The sequence below is a fragment of the Hemitrygon akajei genome, chromosome 10 (genome assembly GCF_048418815.1).
Source record: "Hemitrygon akajei chromosome 10, sHemAka1.3, whole genome shotgun sequence".
Lineage (NCBI taxonomy): Eukaryota > Metazoa > Chordata > Chondrichthyes > Myliobatiformes > Dasyatidae > Hemitrygon > Hemitrygon akajei.
The window spans coordinates 81,422,698-81,442,897 of record NC_133133.1 but is presented as its reverse complement, the minus strand read 5'-3'; positions in this window follow the sequence as shown (position 1 = coordinate 81,442,897).

Here is a 20,200-nt window from a genome sequence, read left to right as displayed (position 1 = left end):
TCTCCTCCTACTGGGCATGCGCAGGACACATCTACCGAAAACAAGCGACATGTTTGGAGTCGAATCTCGCCGTAAAAGTGCACGTTTGTGTAGTTACAGACTACAAAAACTTAAAACGATGGACAGCTGTTGGCTCTCGCGCAGGAGAACATAAAAGTAAAAAAAAACAAATACTGGAGCGTACGGAGGCAACCGACAGGGAGTTCACGGACAGATTGACCTGGTTGACGATGTACATTGAAAAACTGACTAACTCTGTTGCATTAATAAAGCACCTTGTTAAATGTATAAATATTTTGATGTCTGCATCAGTGTTATTTTGTATTTCCATACAATGTTACATTAGGCTGTTACACATCTATTGTCAAAGAAGTACTTGCATAAATAAGTAAACCACCTTCATACGAGCAAGGACAGAAAACAGGGCAAAGTGAGTACAGTATACTTATTTATTTAGTAAGTTATGGGTCAAAGTATTTGGTGAGTACATTTCTAACTCTTCTGGCTTCGGTCTCGTTGCTGTCTGTTCTGAAATTGTTAGGTTGCATTCAGGAAAACAATGAAATAGCGCGCTGCCGTCTGACAGCGTTTTCAAAAGTCTCCGGTTATCCCGTCCACGCTGATCTGTCCGAGCAGTGTTTTCAAAAATACCCACCCTGGAAAGTGTTTCTGAAAAGCTCCGGTTTTGGGGGACGAAAAACGCCATTTTAGTGTGGATGGAGGGTAAAAACAAAGAGAAAAAGCTTTGGTTACGGATTTATTCGGCGTAGTGTGGATGTAGCCTTAAGCTAGGTTGCCCCTCTGAAAGAGATGGCAAATTTCATTATCAGTGCTTGCTTTTGTTACTAGGAGACTTCCAAGTAAAGAAGAGACACACTGTTTAAGAAGCCTTTATTGTCAGAGAGTGGTTATGTGCCATTGTGAGATATTGGAGAGGACATTTGCCTTTTCTTCATAGATCCTTCAGCGAATTAGCAATGTGCCAGTGCTCCAAACATGTGAGCAATGGAATGTCATCTGTTCATTGTTGTGAAGCTCTTTCGTGGCTGAGGTTAGGTTGACCTGAATTCTCGAGAGGCGGCAACCTCAGCTGAATAGTTCACATTGATCTTGTTGATTATCTGTTTGTGAGCAGGAAGTTTGCTGTGTTGGTGAGGATTAGCATTGCAAAGACAGAAGGTCTGTGAAAAACTAGAGGTGATATTGAAGCTTTGTTTGATAGCAAACCAAACTGAGATTAGTAATCTTCAGATTGTGCACACCATTATGTAGAAGGATTATTGGGATACATTTCTGTGGGCCGCCAGATTTGAGAAAGGTGCTCCACAGTCATTCTCAATCCTGGGTTGACAGTACTTTGTGAGAAAAACTGAACACACTATATCGTGGTTGATACTACTTGCTTTGGAGTTGTCACACATTAAAGGACTTGCTTGTTTTTTTTTCTAAAGTATATTGTCATTTGGGAAGAAGTTCTTAACTACAGGAAGCTACAGATGAGGTGAGCCCTAGCCTTGTCTTTCCAGGTCAATGGACAGCAGGGAGACTGTCAGATTTGGTTCATTTAAAGAGTTGCTCAAAACTATAACGACCAGCGATATCCCATGGAGTTGTTTCCTCTTCAAAAATGTGGGGCATCAGGCTGTGATCAAACAGGTTTTAGAAACTCAGCAGGGATCTGGTTGGCACACCACACCAGATTTGGGCACCTAATCTGAAAATTAGAGATTACCAACAGGCATTGAGGTGCCATGATTGAGAGAACTGAGCACTGTGCTAGTAGATTGTGTTGAGACTGGAGGTGCTGGGGCAATGTCCGGTGTACACTCACGAACAAAGATAGGGATCATCCCATTCCCTTTGTCACTCACTGAATGGTCTATGTGACAACACCCTGTTTCTAACTTTCTCTAAGAAATTGGCTGCCCTGTGGTCCTCTTTTTCTTCAGAATTGTTTAGGCTGGCACAGTAGCAAAGTGGTTAGTGCAATGCTTTACTGCGTCAGCGACCCCCGATTGTGGTTCAATTCCTGCCGTGTCTGTAAGTTGTTAGTACGTTTTTCCCATGAACGTGTGGGTTTCCTCTAAGTACTCTGGTTTCTTTACACATTCCAAAGATGACTGAGTTGTGGGCCGGCTCTGTTGGAGCTGGAAGCACAGCAACACACGAAGGCCAACCCCAGCACAATCCTCCGACTGTATTGACACAAGCAAGCGATGTAATTCACTGTAGCTTCACCTGTGAGAAATTAAACCACTCTGTTTCCTTGTCCATAAGAAAGGAAAGAGTCAGTGGTGGACGTGATCCTGTTTCAAAGAGCATTCATCTCCAATGCGGTCCTGGAATAACATTCCTGTAAATTATAGTTAATGACTTCAATTCTTAATATTTCGTCAGTAGGTAATGCCCAATCTCTTCGCTGTTGCTCATGCACCAATTCACACATTGTTACAGTGTACAGAGTAACACACACAAAATGCTGGAGGAACTCAGCAGGTTGAGCAGCATCTGTGGAAAGGAGTAAAGAGTCATCAATGTTTGGGGCCTAGACTGGGAAGGAAGGGGGAAGAATCCAGAATGAGAAGGTGAAGAGAGGAATACAAGCTGGAGGGGTATAGGTGAAAGTAGGTGGGTGGGGAGGGAGAGGATTGAGCACCTGGGAGTTAATAGGTGGAAAAAATAAATGCTGAAGAAAACAGGTGACCCACTGTTGGGAAGCAGCAGGCTTATGGGTTTGGTAAGTGAGACAGAAGACACTGACAATGAATAACCATTTATTTACAGAGAAACAGTAAAACATTCAAATAAACATCTAAATCAAACAAGTTCTCATCTAAGATACCCTAAGTTACAAAAATGAAAACACAAGATATCCAGTAACACTCCAAACTCAACTGGTACTTCATTAACACATACAAAATGCTGGAGAAACTCAGCAGGCCAGGCAACATCTATGGAAAAAAGTACAGTCAACATTTCAGGCTGAAACCCTGCGACAGGACTGGAGAAAAAATGCTGAGGAGTCGATTTAAAAATTGGGGGAAGGGGAGAGGAAAACATCAAGCGATAGGTGAAACTTGGAGGGGGAGGGATGAGCAAAGAGCTAGGAAGTTGATTGGTGAAAGAGACAGAAGGTCATGGAAGAAAGAAGGGGGGAGGAGCACCAGAGGGAGGCAATGGGTGGGCAAGGAGATAACATGAGAGAGGGACAAGGGGAGGGGAAATGGTGAAGGGGGTGGTGGTGGAGGCATCACTGGAAGTTTGAGAAATTGATGCTCATGCCATCAGGTTGGAGGCTACCCAAATGGAATATAAGGTGTTGGTCCTCCAACCTAAGTGTGACCTTATCCCAACAGTGGAGGAGCCATGGATGGACATATCGGAATGGGAATGGGAAGTGGAATTAAAATGGGTGGCCACTGGGAGATCCTGCTTTTTCTGGTGGACGGAGCATAGATGCTCGGCGAAGCCGTCTCCTAACCTATGTCGGGTATCACCGATGTACAAGAGGCCACACTGGGAGCTCTGAACACAGTATATCACCCCAACAGACTCACAGGTGAAGTGTCACCCCACCTGGAAGGACTGTTTGGGGCCCTGAATGGTGGTGAGGGAGGAGGTGTATGGCCAGGTGAAGCATTTGATCGGCTCGCAAGGATAAGTGCCAGGAGGGAGATCAGTGGGGAGAGACGAATGGACAAGGGAGTTGCGTAGGGAGTGATTGCTGCAGAAAGCAAGAAGTTGGGAGGGGGAAGATGTGTTTGGTGGTGGGTTCCAGTTGAAGGTGACGGAAGTTTCGGAGAGTTATGTGCTGGACATGGAGGCTGGTGGGGTGGTAGGCGAGGACAAGAGGAACCCTATCCCTAGTGGCATGGTGGGAGGATGGGGTAAGAGCAAACATGCATGAAATGGAAGAAATGCAGTTGACGGCAGTGTTGATGATGGAGGAAGTGATGCCTCTTTCTTTGAAAAAGGAGGACACCTCCTTCGTTCTAGAATGAAAAGCCTCATCCTGAGAGCAGATGCGGTGGAGACGGAGGAATTGAGAGAAGGGAATGGTGTTTTTACAAGCAGCAGGGTGGTACAAGGTATAGTTCAGGCAGCTGGGAGAATCCATTGGTTTACAATAGACATTGGTGGATAAGCTGTCTCTAGAGATAGAGTCAGTGATGTTGGTGTACAAGCTGTCCCCAGAGATAGAGGCAGGGAGATCGGTGGACAAGCTGTCTCCAAAGATAGAGGCAGGGAGATCGGTGGATAAGCTGTCTCCAGAGATAGAAGCAGGGAGATCGGTGGACAAGCTGTCTCCAAAGATAGAGGCAGGGAGATCGGTGGAAAAGCTGTCTCCAGAGATAGAGAGAGTGAAATCGGTGGATAAGCTGTCTCTGGAGACTCATTAAGACTGCCCAAGTTACACAACTTGTTTGTTGCAACTAAACATTCAACAAACAGTGTGTATGTGGGCCCTCCTATATCTACAGCTCTTTCCAATGGCTCTTCAGCACTGGTCGTGACCTCAGTGTAAAGAGGAGCCCCTGGAGACAAAGGAAAGAGAGCAGGTCTCTTGCCCGTGCTATTCTTATACCCTGAGTCGACTGGGACTGGAAACTGATGCCATGGCATTCAAGGCAATCAATGGGAAAGAGCTGCTGCATCCCATGAATGGGCCAATGTAATGCTGAAAGCAACTTTTGACTGGCAAGTAAATTAACCCTTCACATTACCTTCTACCCCTTGAAAGATGGAGCACTTGTGTGGGTCAGAGTAGTATGACCCACACAAGTGCTCCAATAATAGTAGTAGTAGTCTCTCGAAGTTCGAGGAAGATGAATGTGTTGTGCAGTCAACATCTGTGGGCATGCATATGACTTCTGAGGCCGAAGTCCGAAGTGCAGATACGGTCGCAGGTGGGGCAAGGAGCACCACTTGTTGGGGCAGGAGCGGACACCTTCCTGTGTCTTTCTTGACTCGCCTTGAGGCGCTGCATGCGCTAGTTGGCTTGGAAGTTGTCTGCTGCCTTGGAGCATAGATTGCTCCAATAAACTACATATAAAACAGGAAGGAACAAACCCAGTACAGTACTATAAAGCCAATAGTCACCTTACTCTACCCGACCCCATGTACTGCAGTAGTCCAGCAGCTTCCTAGTGACCACAGAAGGCCAGTAGACTCCCTCCCAGAGTGTAATAGCTATTGAACTGCCCCTGCCCCACCACTTAATCTCATCTCCTGCTGTCGTATGTGGTCAGCCAGTTCAGTCACATTCCCTGGACTCATCAGGATCGTATGTGCAGCATTCTTGCCGGATAACACCACAGGTAATATCTCTCTTTGCAAGCAGGTAATCTAAAACCATCCACATCATTTCCTGGGACAGACTGGCTGTGCATACTGGGAAAAGCTATTATCCAAAACATTTTTCCCTCTGTGATAGCGTTCCTACTACGCTGACTAACTTGGGTAGGGTGTTCATCTAGGGTACTGAAGTGGTGTATGCACGGCACTAGATATCCCATATGGGCAGCAGCTGTACTACACCATGGGTAGCCCCAGGAGCTGCATATCTAGTAAGTGCTATTCAGTGTCCCGGGAGTGCCCACCTTCATAGCACCACTCTTCATGGACACTGTCATCCTAAAATACTGTACCTTCTTCCTCTCACTGTGTCTCATTGATTGGTTGGACCCTGTGCCTGTCACGTTGCCTACACCAGTGTTCCTTTCTCTTCCAGTCAGCTGGGTAATCACTTTCAAATGTCAGGGCCTTTGAGTTAGTCGTTGAGTATTTAGACATAAAGCAGTCTTGGGATTGTTCCTCAAACTTTCTAATCATCCAAAATACAAATTCTGAATTCCCAACTTAACTGTCCACCAGTGAGCAATTTCCTCAAATGCCCATTTCCCTCTGGAATGTGGGCATCTCATATCCGAAATAAAGATGCACAGATTTCCATCGCTTTAACCTGAATTCCACCTGGCCAGTGTGGAATCTGTCTCTTCCTTGAACCAATCCCATGGAAAACAGATAGAGTAACAAACAAAACACACAGACAGGACAAGCAAGAATCCATGCTTGTACTTCTCTTACTTCAGAATCTTCAACCGTAACTGCAAAACTTCGAATAAGCAGTTAATTCCCACAGTGAAAAATGAACACATTTTACAAAGAACAAAGGAAAAGATTTCCAGTTGGGGGCCCAGAGCACATTAACCCATTCACACAACCGTGTAAAAGCACTGACCTTTTAAAAGTTAAGAGCTCCTGCAAATCCACTTCAAATTTAAAAATATTTCAATTGGTTACCTTTTCCACTGAAGCATAGGATTCCCTTCCAATGCAGATTTAACAAACACAAGACAGACTTGGCTCTTAAGTAAACCTGCCACACCACAGGCAACATTTCTCCTAAACTCAAACCATTCACACTTTATTATATGAGGGGTGATTGATAAGTTTGTGGCCTAAGGTAGGAGTCAGTTTTAGAAAACCTAGCACTTTTATTTTTCAACAGTCTCCTCCTACATTTACACACTTAGACCAGCAGTCGTGTCCACAGAACACGAAAGTGTCCACAGCAAGGGTGATTGATAAGTTTGTGGCCTAAGAGGAGGAGATGAGTTATACAGCTCTCGTTACATCTCCTTCTCATCTTATCTCCTTCTACCTTAGGCCACAAACTTATCAATCACCCCTCAAAGGGGAAGGGGGTGAGGGGGCCCCCTCCCCTACAGGGGGAGGAGGGAAGGTGTCACCCGCTCCTAAACCCTGCTGCCACTGAATATCCGCCAGTACCTGTAGCAGAGTCTCCAGCAAGGGATATCGGGAATGAAAGGAATACTGTGGGTGACAAAGGGAGGGCTTAGAAAATAGCCCTTCTCCCTTCCCTTGGCAATGCTCCAGCCACATGGCACAGAGGGTAGGATTGGGAACCCTACTTACTTGCTTCTTTGGGATCCCAGATCTGAGCAGTGCTAAAAACATCTTCATCCATGTCATACGGATCCCATCTTCACATACTCCAACACTTCCAACAACAAAATGGCTGCATTTATGAGACACCTGACTGCCAGTCCTATTAAAGACAGTGCCACTCCTGTCAACCAGGGAGCAGCTACAGTAAACAAATGCACTATCACAGCAGGGGTTAATTCAGAATTCTCTGGCCGGCTGTGCCTATCACTGTATAAAGTTATATTTAGAGCTCACTGGCGAAGGGCTCGCGTCCCTTCCTCTACTGTGCTCCACTCCACTCAGGGATTTCAACACCACTCAAGGAGGAATGGGTACCTGACCCTGACCACCACTGCCACCCAATCCCATAAAGAGGCATTATGCTGGCAGGAAGCCAGTGGCTCCTTCAGGGCGTTATTGATTATGTGTCGGTATGACAGCCTCCCTAAAAAGCCCATCTCTCTATTAGATAGGCTTACTCCAGTACAAACCCCCAACCCCGCCCCCCCCATCCAATAGCCTCAACAACCGCGTGGCCAGAGACACTCCAGGCTTCTGTCTATATCTATTCCCTAATCTTGCCAGTTCTTTAGTGGAGAACTCCCTGATCTCAGTGGTCATGGAGGGGCCCATAGTACTACGCCCGACACTCTTCTGATCTTCCTCCTGCGAGGAAAAGGCCACTGGCCAAAGCCTCTAATGGCGGTATGGGGCCACATGGTCACTGGCCTGGCCTACACTGTTTCGGGTGGGTAGGGGAGAGGGTGATCATTTTGAAGGAGAATCATTGGACTTCACTCTTCCCTCTCTGCCCCATGCTCACCATCCAGCCCAGATATCTACATCCTCCATCCACTTGTTGGGATCATTGCCGCACCAGATCAAGGCTCAGACCTTAACGGGATCCAGTTGCCAATTAGTCTCTAATTGTTGCACCTTCATTTGCTAACTGGTTACAAGTCCTCAGGGTCCCGATTGACTCGTCATCCCACACAGGCGGCAGAAGGGATTACCCCCGCTATGGACTTCCACAGCGCCACCGGACTCAGCCTTGCAGACGCAGCACACAATGAAAGCGCCGCCGACCCAGCCTCGCAGATGCAGCACACAGTGAAAGCGCCCTAATTGCAGCGGACTCCGAGTCCGTCGAACCTCCAAGCCTCCAACCATCCTCTCTGGCACAGCCTCTCTGAGCACCATCCTCTGCCGAGCGCACTACGACGCCCCCGCCACCTGCCATCGGCAACGCGACCCCAAGGACTGGGGACCTGTTCTTCCCAGCAGAGACCCGGACCTCACAACAGCAGCAGCAACAAAGGAGGCCTTCCTGGAGATTTCCAGATGTTCCTCCGTGCTCCCACGTCCGTTTTTCATCAGATTAGGATTCTGCACGGGACCCTGCTTGACAAATAACAGATATCAACTCCAGAGAGGCTGCTACTGTGTGGTGGTTTCTTTTGAATTTATAGTCTTTTAACATCTTTGGACTATTTTTACTGTGCCCATGATCTGTTTTTTTTATCAATTATGGTATTGTTTGCACTGTTGTAACTATGTGGTTTTGTGTAGGTCTTGTAGCTTTAGTTTTTGGTTTGTTGGGTGGTAGAGTTGGTCTCCTGACTTGGTGTGTCTGGGTAGTCTTGTTTTGTCTGGTGGGTTTGGAGCTCCTTTCTGGGAAACGCGCTAAGACGGTAGCGTGATATTAATGCACAGCAGCCTCTCCGGACTCTGGATTTGGGGATTGCCAAACATTATGTGAATTTTCTGGTGTAGTCTGTTTTGTTGTGTGCTTTTGTGATATCATTCTGTAGGAACATTGTTTCATTTTTTAAATGCATTGCAGTTGTGGTTTCTGGATAACAATAAACCAAAATTCAATTCAATTCAATTCTTGTCTTCTAGCTCTGTGGCCCATGTCTGTGTTAACCGGATGACTTCCCCCATGATGGCACAGCGCTGATGCAGCATCTCCATCTCATTATTAAGACCTACTATCCCCTGCTCTCTCTCCACGATCATCTTGTTCTGTTGTCTTATGATGGCTGCTAGCAGCCAGAAAGCATCTTTCCAGCTCCCCTTCCTCTTGCGGAAACTTGCTTCTTAAGTACAGATATGATGTGGTGTCCAATTGTTACCCTGCTGTTCACAAACCCATTTCGCTTTCTTATTAAAACTCACTGAATCGCCATTCTCACAATCCCTTAAAGTAATCAGACCTTGTTTCTGCACTTTCCATAAACTCACCCACCCCCATTCTTATATTCCTTATTGTTCACTGGATTTTGTCTCCAGAGTTCCTTCACTTAAACTTAACTGCTTCACCGTAAAGTTTATAATACCTTGCTGTAATTTTGCAAAAGAAGCAAGTAACAAGGTGTTTGGATATCAGTATGAGCAAAGTCCACTTATCTGGAAACTCTTCCAATCCTGTGGCTACCCAATCCTCATATTCCAGTTTAGTGAGGGCTCCCACTATTACAAAGGTTTTCGATATAGTCAAATACCAAGCATATAAATACACTTTTAGTGACCTACAAATGTTAGTCGTGTGGGAATATAATGTAGTAGTAAAGATTTATATTAAAATTTTAAGGAATCCATAGTTACTATCATGAATACAACAGATTAAAAGATGTTGTGGTAATAATGTTTAGAAACAACATTGTTATGGCTTTCAATGAAAAAGGAAGAACAGAATTCTTTTAACATCTCTCTGATCTCCTATTGCTCCATACATATACAACCACAATGAGCCTCACCAATATTGGAGACTTAGTGGAGTATGTTTTTTGATGGAACCAAATCAGTGTTTGTAAAATCAGCCATTGTAAAAACTAAATCTTCTTTTACAAAGCATGTTCCCGTGTTTAGCAACACACATAACATGCTGGAGGAACTCAGTGACTCAGCGCCTCTAGAACTTTTTTGGTGATCTGAAATCGGCATGAGAGGTTGTTCATTGGTGATGCAACATGAAGTTTAAAAAGAGCTCGGGTGCTTTTCAACACCTTTTCAGCAAGCTGCATTCAGTGCAGACCGGGCCAATACAAAGGAAGTTGGTGTAGGCAGAGCGGCCATTGTTGGAGTGGGGTAATTTTAGTGTGGTCCAGCTTTCCCTCAACAGGCTTGGCCACTCATAGGCAGAGATTCTAAATAACCTTGTAGTAAGTTTCTTAAAATGTTGGCACATAACTAGTCCATTCTGTGAGATGTGGGAACTCTGAGAGACCTCCAGTCTCCTTGAGAGCTATATTTGCATGAAGTGCATTGAGCTGCAGCTCCTTGGAGATCATGTAAAAAACTGGGGCTGCCCCTTAATGACCTTCAGCTCACACAGGAAAATAAGGAAGAGATAGAAAGCAGCTATAGGGAGGTAGTCACCCCTATGTTGCAGGATTCAGGTAGCTGGGTGACTGTCAGGAGAGACAAAGGGAATAGGCAGCCAGTGCAGAGTAGCCCTGTGGGCATTCCCCTCAAGAATAAATATACCACTTTGGATACTGTAGAGGATGGGGAGGGGGAGAGAACCTACCAGGGGAAAGCTGCAGTAACTGGATCTCTAGCACCGAGCCTGACTCTGTAGCTCAGAAAGGAAGGGGTGGGAAGAGAAGTACCATCGTGATGGTGAATTCCATACTTAAAGAAGCAGAAAACAGGTTCTGTGGACATGAAAGAGACACCAAGATGGTACGTTGCCTCCCAAATGCCAGGATCAGGGACATCCTGAATCAAGTCCACTGTACTCTAAAGGAGGAGGGTAAGCAGCAGAAATCATGGTACATATTGGTACCAATGACAGATAGAAGAAGAGGGAACATCAGGAGTTAGGGAGAAAGCTGTAAAGTAGGGCCTCCTGGGTAGTAATCCTTGGATTCCTGTCTGTGCCACACAGCAGTGAGGGTAAGAATAGGATGATTTGGCAGATGACTGCATGGCTAAAGAATGAATGCAGGGATTATTAAATTATTGGGAACTCTTCTGGATTATTGAAATCTCTCCTGGAGGGGGACCAATATCCTTGCGGGCAGGGTTTAAACTAGTTTGGCAGGGGAACAGGAGCTGGAGCGATAGGGGTGAGGATTGGGCAGCTGGTATACAACTAGATGCAGTGTATAGTACAACAGTGAGGCAGGCAGATGATAGGGCAAAATTCAGTCTGTGGGATAAGATAAAGTGTAACAGGGGGCTAAAATCAAAAAGGGTGATGAATATAGCACTGAAGGTGTTATATCTGAATGCATGCAGTATCCAGAATAAGGTAGATGATAACACACACAAAATGCTGGTGGGGCACAGCAGGCCAGGCAGCATCTATAGGAGAAGCACTGTCGACGTTTCGGGCCGAGATCCTTCGTCAGGACTGGATCCGTGTCAACGTTTTCATTTCTTCTACCAAAGTGCATGACCATATACTTCCCTATGCTGTATTCCACCTGCCATTCCTTTACCCATTCTCCTAATCTGTCTGTCCTTCTGTAACCTCTCTACTTCCTCAAAGCTACTGCCCCTCCACCTATCTTCATATAGTCTGCTAACTTTGCAACATAGCTATCAATTCCAACATCCAAATAATTGATATATAATGTAGAAAGAATTGGTCCCAACACAGATCCCTGTGGAACACCACTAGTCACTGACAACCAGTCAGAAAAGGCTCCCTTTACTCCCAGGGTCTCGGCCCGAAACGTTGACAGTGCTTCTCCTATAGATGCTGCCTGGGCTGCTGTGCTCCACCAGCATTTTGTGTGTGTTGTTGTTTGAATTTCCAGCATCTGCAGATTTCCTCGTGTAAGGTAGATGATCCTGTAGTGCATTTATAGATTGGCAGGTATGATGATGTAAGCATCTCTGACTCGTGGTTGAAAGAAGATCATAGATGGGTACTTAACATAAAAGGATACATGTTGTATCAAAAAGATGGGCAAGTATGTAGGGAGGGTGGAGTGGCTCTCTTGATTAAAAAATGAAACTAAATCCTTAGAAAGAGGTGACATAGAAAGGAATAGAATTCTTGTAGGTAGAGTTAGTAAAGGGTAAAAGTACCCTGATGGGAGTAAAAGAGAGGGGAGAGTGGATATCGGACCCCTGGATAATGATGCTGGAGAGGTAGTAATGGGAAGCAAAGAAATAGCAAACGAACTGAATAAGTATTTTGCATCAGTCTTCACTGTGGAAGACACCAGCATTATGGTGGAAGTTCCAGGTGTCGGGGGCATGAATTGTGTGAAGCTACCATAACCAGAGAAAAGCTTATTGGGAAACTGGAAGGTATGAAGGTAGGTAAGTTACCTGGACCAGAGAGTGTATTGAAAGAGTTCAGAAAGAGGTGTCTGAAGAGATCGTGGAGGCATTAGCAATGATCTTTCAAGAATCAATAGCTACTAGAATGGTTCTGGAAGACTGGAAGATTGCAGATGTCACTCAGGAAGAGAGAAGAAAGGAAACTATAGGCCAGTTAGTCTGACCTCAGTGGTTGGGAAGATGTTGGAGTTCAATTATTAAAGATGAGGTCTAAGGGTACGTAGAAGCAGATGATAAAATAGATCATAGTCAGCATGGGTTCCTAAAGAAAAGTCTTACCTGACAAACCTATGGAATTCTTTGAAGAAATAACAAGCAGGCTAGACAAAGGAGTATTGGTTGGATTTTCAGAAGGTCTTTGACAAGATGCCACACATGAGGCTGCTTAACAAGTTATAAGTCCATAGTATTACAGCAAAGATTCTAGCATTGATAAAGCAGTGGCTGATTGGCAGGAGGCAAAGAGTGAGAATAAAGGGAGCCTTTTCTGACTGGCTGTCAGTGACTAGTGGTGTTCCACAGGGATCTGTGTTGGGACCAAATCTTTCTACATTACATATCAATTATTTGGATGATGGAATTGATAGCTATGTTGCAAAGTTAGCAGACTATATGAAGATAGGTGGAGGGGCAGTAGCATTGAGGAAGTAGAGAGGTTACAGAAGGACAGACAGATTAGGAGAATGGGTAAAGGAATGGCAGGTGGAATACAGCGTTGGGAAGTGCATGGTCATGCACTTTGGTAGAAGAAATAAAAATGTTGACACGGATCCAGGCCAGGAGACCGCACAGAAACTGGTTACACTAAAATTTGTTTGGCACGGCCTCAGAAAGGACTATGTGATTGGACTGCAGCTTGAATGGAGTGCCAGTGGGCAAAGATTAACAATCATGTTCAGTCACGATTGGCACATTTCAGGACCCTGAGCGATGGTTTGGCCATATCAATGTGGACCTTATTGGTCATCTTCCCCTCTCCCGTGGTTTGATACACCTTCTTACAATGGTGGACCTTGCTACCAGGTGGCCAGTGGCCATCCCTCTACTATCGACGACAGCCGCAGGCGTAGCTCAGGCATTCATCAGCAACAGGGTTGCTCAGTTGGCATATTTCCTCTGACCACGGTCCCCAATACATTTCAGACCTCTGGGCTGTGATTGCCCAGAACCTCGGTGTTAGGCTACATCACACCTGGATGTATCACCCACTGTCCAATGGCCTATTTGAGCAATTTCACCACTCCTTAATGGCTGCTCTGAGAGCTTCCCTGATTGATGAGAGTTGGCATGAACATCTCCCATGGATCCTGCTGAGGCTCAGAACTGCTCTAGAAGTGGACCTGCAGTCATTTGCGGCAGAGTTGGGATATGGGCCGTCATTACAAGTGCCAGGGGATTTCATTCCTGACACCACAAGCGCCTGATCATCCTCTCAACAGCCTCTTCAGTAAATTCAATTCCTTTCCACCTATTCCTACCTCCCATCATGGCATACAGCAATCTTGGATCCCTGTTGACCTACATTCCACTTCATTTGTTGTTGTCTGCCATGATGCACACCTTAGACCCTCTTATGATGGCCTGTTCACATTTTGGAATGGGGAGAAAAGACTTTTATCAAAGACAGGAGGAGTAAACCTGAACGTATTTCAGCAGATCTTCTTATACCGGCCCACCAAGATTTGGAGTATTCTGCTGCCATGCCCCTGCCATCACAACATGACCATGAGTGTGTCAACACACCTCTGGGTAAGCCACAGGCACCTGCTGTTCCTCCACCCATGGAACACAGTGCCCAAGCCGTGTGGCTTGTCCGAGCTCTGCACAGGCTCACAATGTCGGTTTTATTGAAATCTGGGAGAACCTGTGTAGGATTATATAATTAGGAGAAATTTACATAATTCACAACCACCAACATTGAGTTGAAGTTTCCCTTTCAGAGACTGGTTTGACGTGATGATGTTGTTAAGTAAGGATTTTTAGCGCAGTACGGTGTTTAGGTTTTGGAGTTCAATAAAATGTGTCACGGATTTTGTTAAACATAAAAAGCCTCACCTCATTTTATTTGCAAAAACCTACACGTGAGTTTCTTGAAGACAGTCCTGAGTTAACATGTTGATCAAAAGACAAACAACTGGACATTGGATACACCTAGAACCGTTAAAGAAATTTAAATAAATTAATCATTCAGGTTATACATTTAGATGGGTGCAAATTTCATTCCCATCGATTAGTCAGACTAATCACCTATGCGACACCTGTTTTGTTCATAGTGCAGATCCCAGTGTAGGCTAGCAACAATTTTCTGCAGAACCTGGCCTAATCCTCTGAATGTGTATAATACACCCCTGATTTGGAGATAATTTAAGTCTAACTCAGCAATGTGGAAGGAATTGTGTTATATTAATGAATGGAAAGACTAATGCAGTGAAGTCTGATTGTACAAAGTTCACTGGAGTGTAATGACGTGAATAAGAAACCAATAAGTTATAATTTAATCCATTGTGATGATTACAATAAAACAACATGGCCAAGACAAATACAAGTTGTAATTGTGTCAACATATTTGTAATATAGCTCACCAGCTTCAGGAAGATTGCAGAACAATATGTTGGTGAGGTGATAAATGAAATATTATCCAATAGTACAAAGGTATTTGCAGCATCATCCAACAGTGTAAGAAATGCAGTAGTACACAGCTAGTTGTAATTTTATGTAATAGCATGAAGCTAATTCAGCATCATCAATATCAAAGTGTAATCTAATGACATAGAGCTGGTTGAACTGGTTTCAATCGTTTACGGAGAAATGCAGTCGACTGTATTTGTCAAGTTGGATTTCTTTTTTTTTTCTTTGAATATGTGCAGCTCTCCACTTGAAAGAGATTGAATGTGTCTACCCGAAGGTTTTTTAACTGGATTCCACTCATGACCAAACAACTTTTCTTTTTTCCTCCTTTTATTTTCCGCAACTGCGGCAGTTTGATAGTTCCATTAATTCTATCAACCATTAGGTGAAAAAACCGGCGGCCTCTCCGGACTGCACCTGCACAGTCTCCGCTCTCTAACAGACCGTTATGTTTGAAGCCCGCCAAATATTCCCGAAGCTTGCTGATCTGAACCTCGCGCCATCTCTCCGACAAGCGCCTGTGCATGGTGATCGAAGCCCGTGGCGTGAAGCTAGCGCTAACCCAAACGCAGTGACAGCACTGCTCTTTTCCATGAAACAGTCTCTCAACTTATTTAAAGTTCAGCATCTTACCGCAGATTCCAATGCTGCTCCCGGACTGCCCTGTGATGCTGCCGGGTCCCCCCAATGTTCCGGGCAGAAACAGCCCTCAGGCAGTGGGTTCCATCCGGTCTATCAGTGGATTCTTACTATTACTTATAAATTTTATTTTCTTTTGCCTCTAGGTCCCAATACTTCCTAGAAACTCCAGTTTGACTTGACAGTATTAAAGGGGAGATAACCGAAACATGGTCGTTCAGAATAGCAGAGCTCTCATTTCAGTGAAGAGCAAATGTATTGTGACAATTGGATCATATTGTAACAATATACTGGAGAATCAACTGAATTATTACCTAATAATATCAGGAGAAACTAAAATCAAAAATAAAAATAAATTAAAGAAAGCAGGTGTTCGAATGTTGTGAGACCAGATGTACACTAAATAACACATACAAGAAGTGCTGTTTGGCCTGCTGAGTTCCTCCAGCATTTTGCGTGTGTTGCTCAGATTTCCAGCATCTGCAGATTATGTCTCTGTCTGAATGTGCAATGTGCAAATTATAGCAATCTGTAATAAATAGTATGTAGAGCATATATGTCAAACTCAAGGCCCGCGGGCCAAATCCGGCCCGCAGTGGAATTATCTTTGGCCCACGAGATAATATCTAATTACTATTAAAGCTGGCCCCAGTAATCGAAGCGCCTATGGCGTATGATATGGCTAATGCTGAGTTTATTCAGGTACCAGGTTTTCAGGGTTTTTAGTGTTTATTCGACAGTCTTGCTCGGCAGTCTTCTTCATAAGAAACGGAATTTGTAAAGTGAAACACTTTGTAGTTATAGCAGAGACTGAGACACATGAGAGCAGGCTGAAAAAACGGAGGCAACGAAAGCTGCGTTTGCACGCGTCCGACTGATCCGGCCCACATGAAGCTGCATTTTGCTCAATCCGGCCCGTGACCTAAAATTCTACCCCTGAGTAGAATATGATACTCAACAGAACGGTCAATATAGCTTAGAGGTACAATTGTGTCAGCATGAATTATTCAGTCTGATGGCCTGGTGGAAGGAGCTATCCTGGAGCCTGTTGGTCCTGGCTTCTATGCTGTGGTATCATTTCCAAGATGGTAGAAACTGGAACAGTTTGTGGTTAGGGTGACTCAGATCCCCAATGACCCTTCGGGCCTTTTTTACACATTTGTCGCTGTAACATTCCTGAATAGTCAAAAGTTCACATCCACAGATGTGCTGGGCTGTCCGCGTCACTCTCTGCAGAGTCCTGTGATTGAGGGAAGTACAGTTCCCATACCAGGCAGTGATGCAGCCAGTCAGGATATTCCAATTGTCCCTTCTTGTGCTTCACATAATTATTCTGATAAATAGCGCTGGTCAGGACACTCGCAATAGTTAAAAAATGTAATACTTTTGTTGGCTAGAATTTGGGGTAGGCGGATGGATGGAGCAGGGAGACTTGCTTGTCTCAATCTCCTGAGGAAGAGGAGACACTACTGTGCTTTCTTGACTAGAGGCAGTGTTGAAGGACCAGGTGAGATTGCCCATTATGTGTACTCCCAGAAAGCTGGTGCTCCTAACTCTTTCCACAGAGAGTCTGTCAAGAAGTAGAAAATCCAGTTACAGAGACCCAACAAGGGCATTTTGCTGATCATCTTCTGAGGGATGATTGTATTAAACAGTGAGCTGAAGTCAATAAACAGCATCCAGGCATATGATGCACCAATTTCAGATAGGACAGGATGGAATGGAGGGCAGAGGCTCTAACATCATCAGAGGACAGGTTTGAGCAATAACTGAACTGGAAAGGGTCCAATGTAGCATGAAAGTGTGGTTTAATGTGATCTATAATCAGCCACTCAAAGCACTCCATTATTGCTGTGGATATCTAATCAGCCAATAGCTTGACAGCAACTCAATGCAGTTCCAATAAGAACGTGTAGATATGGTCAGAAGGTTTGTTTGTTGTCCAGACCAAACATTAGAATGGGGAAGTAATACAATCTTAGTGACTATGACTGTGGAATGATTATTGGTGCCAGATGAAGTGGTTTAAGTACCGTAGAAACCGCTGATCCCCTGCTGATCTTATGCCAGCAGTTTCTAGTACTTACAGGGAATGGTGCAAAAAAACCATCCAGCAGTTCTGTGGAAGAACATGCCTTGTAAATGAGAGATGTCAGAGGAGAATAGCCAGACTGGTTCCAGCTGACAGGAAGGCGACAGTAAATCAAGTAACCTTGCGTTACAGCAGTGGTGTGCAGAAGATTATATCTGAATACACAAGCTTGAAGCGGATGGGCTGCAGAAGCCGAAGACTACGAGCATACATTCAATGGTCAACTTAGAAGATAATTCCTGTATATAACGCCCTGGTTAATATTTCTACTGCTATGCTGTAGGTATTTCATTTTAACAGTTTTCTGTAAAAGCAGTGTGCTCTGTTGGTAGAATGTTTTGGTCTTGGTTAAAGATAAGGAGCCATGTTGTTCAGCTTAGGAGTGTTGTGCCAGTCAATCAGGATGGTGGGATCCGGAGAAGGTTCTAGAGAGAGATTTGTGACAGACAGTGATCGGGTTTGTGGTCATGCGGAGAGGAGAGGATCCAGGCGGAATCGATCCAAAGGGGACATCCTAAGGCAAGGAGCTCATGAAGGGAAGTTCTACCTGTGATTGGTGATGAGAGTTCAGCACGCTGAGTGAAGTGGTACAGTCCATTACAGACATGACAGGAGCTCCAACACTGTATACACATTTACACTGGTTTAGTTGGAATGGGCCCTTTTATTTTCTTCTTTTCTTTTTCCTATTAACTATTTGATGAAGCTGATAAATACACTTTCTTTTTTTCATTATTTTTTCATTGAAGTTCATCAAACAAACATTTCCATAAGATGTGTTTCAGACATTGTACATATACATCATATAATCATATATATCACAAAATCTCCACAAAGTATTTATCTGAGGTATACACTTATAGAAAAGAGTGGAAAGAAAAATCAAGCAAAAGGAAAGAACTATGTACAAGTAGGGAGTGATCTTTTTTCTTTTACAACAGGTTCATTGATTTGTGAGAATAAAATCAGGCCCATGAGGCATTATGTAGTTAAACCATTTTTCCCAGTATGAATCAAATTGTTCCAGCTTATGATTAACAGATGCTGTTATTTTCTCCATTTTGTAAATGTCCATTGTAATTTCCATCCATGTATTTAAAGTTGGGCTCTCCTGTGATAACCATTTCTTAGTAAGAGTCTTTTTACCAGCCACCAACAGTGCATTCATTAAATATCTATCTCTTTTCAACCATTCTTGAGGTATATATCCAAAATATATGGTCTTACTCTCCAAGGGTATTTCACATTTAAAGATGTCTTGTAGGGCACTGTGTATCCCCCTCCAATAGTTTTTGATAACAGGGCAGTCCCAAAAAATATGATAATGATTTGCAAACATGAGGAAATCTGCAGATGCTGGAAATTCAAACAACAACACACACAAAATGCTGGTGGAACACAGCAGGCCAGGCAGCATCTATAGGGAGAAGCGCTGTCGATGTTTCAGGCCGAGACCCTTCGTCAGGACTAACCGAAAGGAAAGATAGTAAGAGATTTGAAAGTAGTGGGGGGAGGGGGAAATGCAAAATGATAGGAGAAGACCGGAGGGGGTGGGATGAAGCTAAGAGCTGGAAAGGTGATTGGCGAAAGTGATACAGAGCTGGAGAAGGGAAAGGATCATGGGACAGGAGGCCTCAGGAGAAAGAAAGGTAGGGGGAGCACCAGAGGGAGATGGAGAACAGGCAAACAACTAAATATGTCAGGGATGGGGTAAGAAGGGGAGGAGGGGCATTAACGGAAGTTAGAGAAGTCAATGTTCATGCCATCAGGTTGGAGGCTACCCAGCTGGTATATAAGATGTTGTTCCTCCAACCTGAGTTTGGATTCATTTTGACAATAGAGGAGGCCATGGATAGACATATCAGAATGGGAATGGGACGTGGAATTAAAATGTGTGGCCACTGGGAGATCCTGCTTTTTCTGGCGGATTGAGCGTAGGTGTTCAGCGAAACGGTCTCCCAGTCTGCGTCGGGTCTCACCAATATATAAAAGGCCACACTGGAAGCACCGGACGCAGTATACCACACCAGCCGACTCACAGGTGAAGTGTCGCCTCACCTGGAAGGACTGTCTGGGGCCCTGAATGGTGGTGAGGGAGGAAGTGTAAGGGTAGGTGTAGCACTTGTTCCATTTACAAGGATAAGTGCCAGGAGGGAGATCAGTGGGAAGGGATGGGGGTGACGAGTGGACAAGGGAGTCGCGTAGGGAGCGATCCCTGTGAAAAGCAGAAAGGGGGGGGGGGGGGAGGGAAAAATGTGTTTGGTAGTGGGATCCCATTGGAGGTGGCGGAAGTTACGGAGAATTATACGATGGAGCTGGAGGCTGGTGGGGTGGTAGGTAAGGACAAGGGGAACCCTATCCCGAGTTGGGGTTGATTTCCACAATTTCTCCAGCAAACAGGGAGGTTACTATCATAATGGGATTTCTGAGAGGGTGTAATAAAATATCTTACCAAGTTTTTCCATCCAAACTCCCTCCATTTCTGTGAATTGGTACACTTCCATTGATATCTCCATATTGTCCATAATTTTATACAGCGCACAATTTGCTATTTCTTGCCAATTGGTAATTGTGTATGAGCAGTACTTA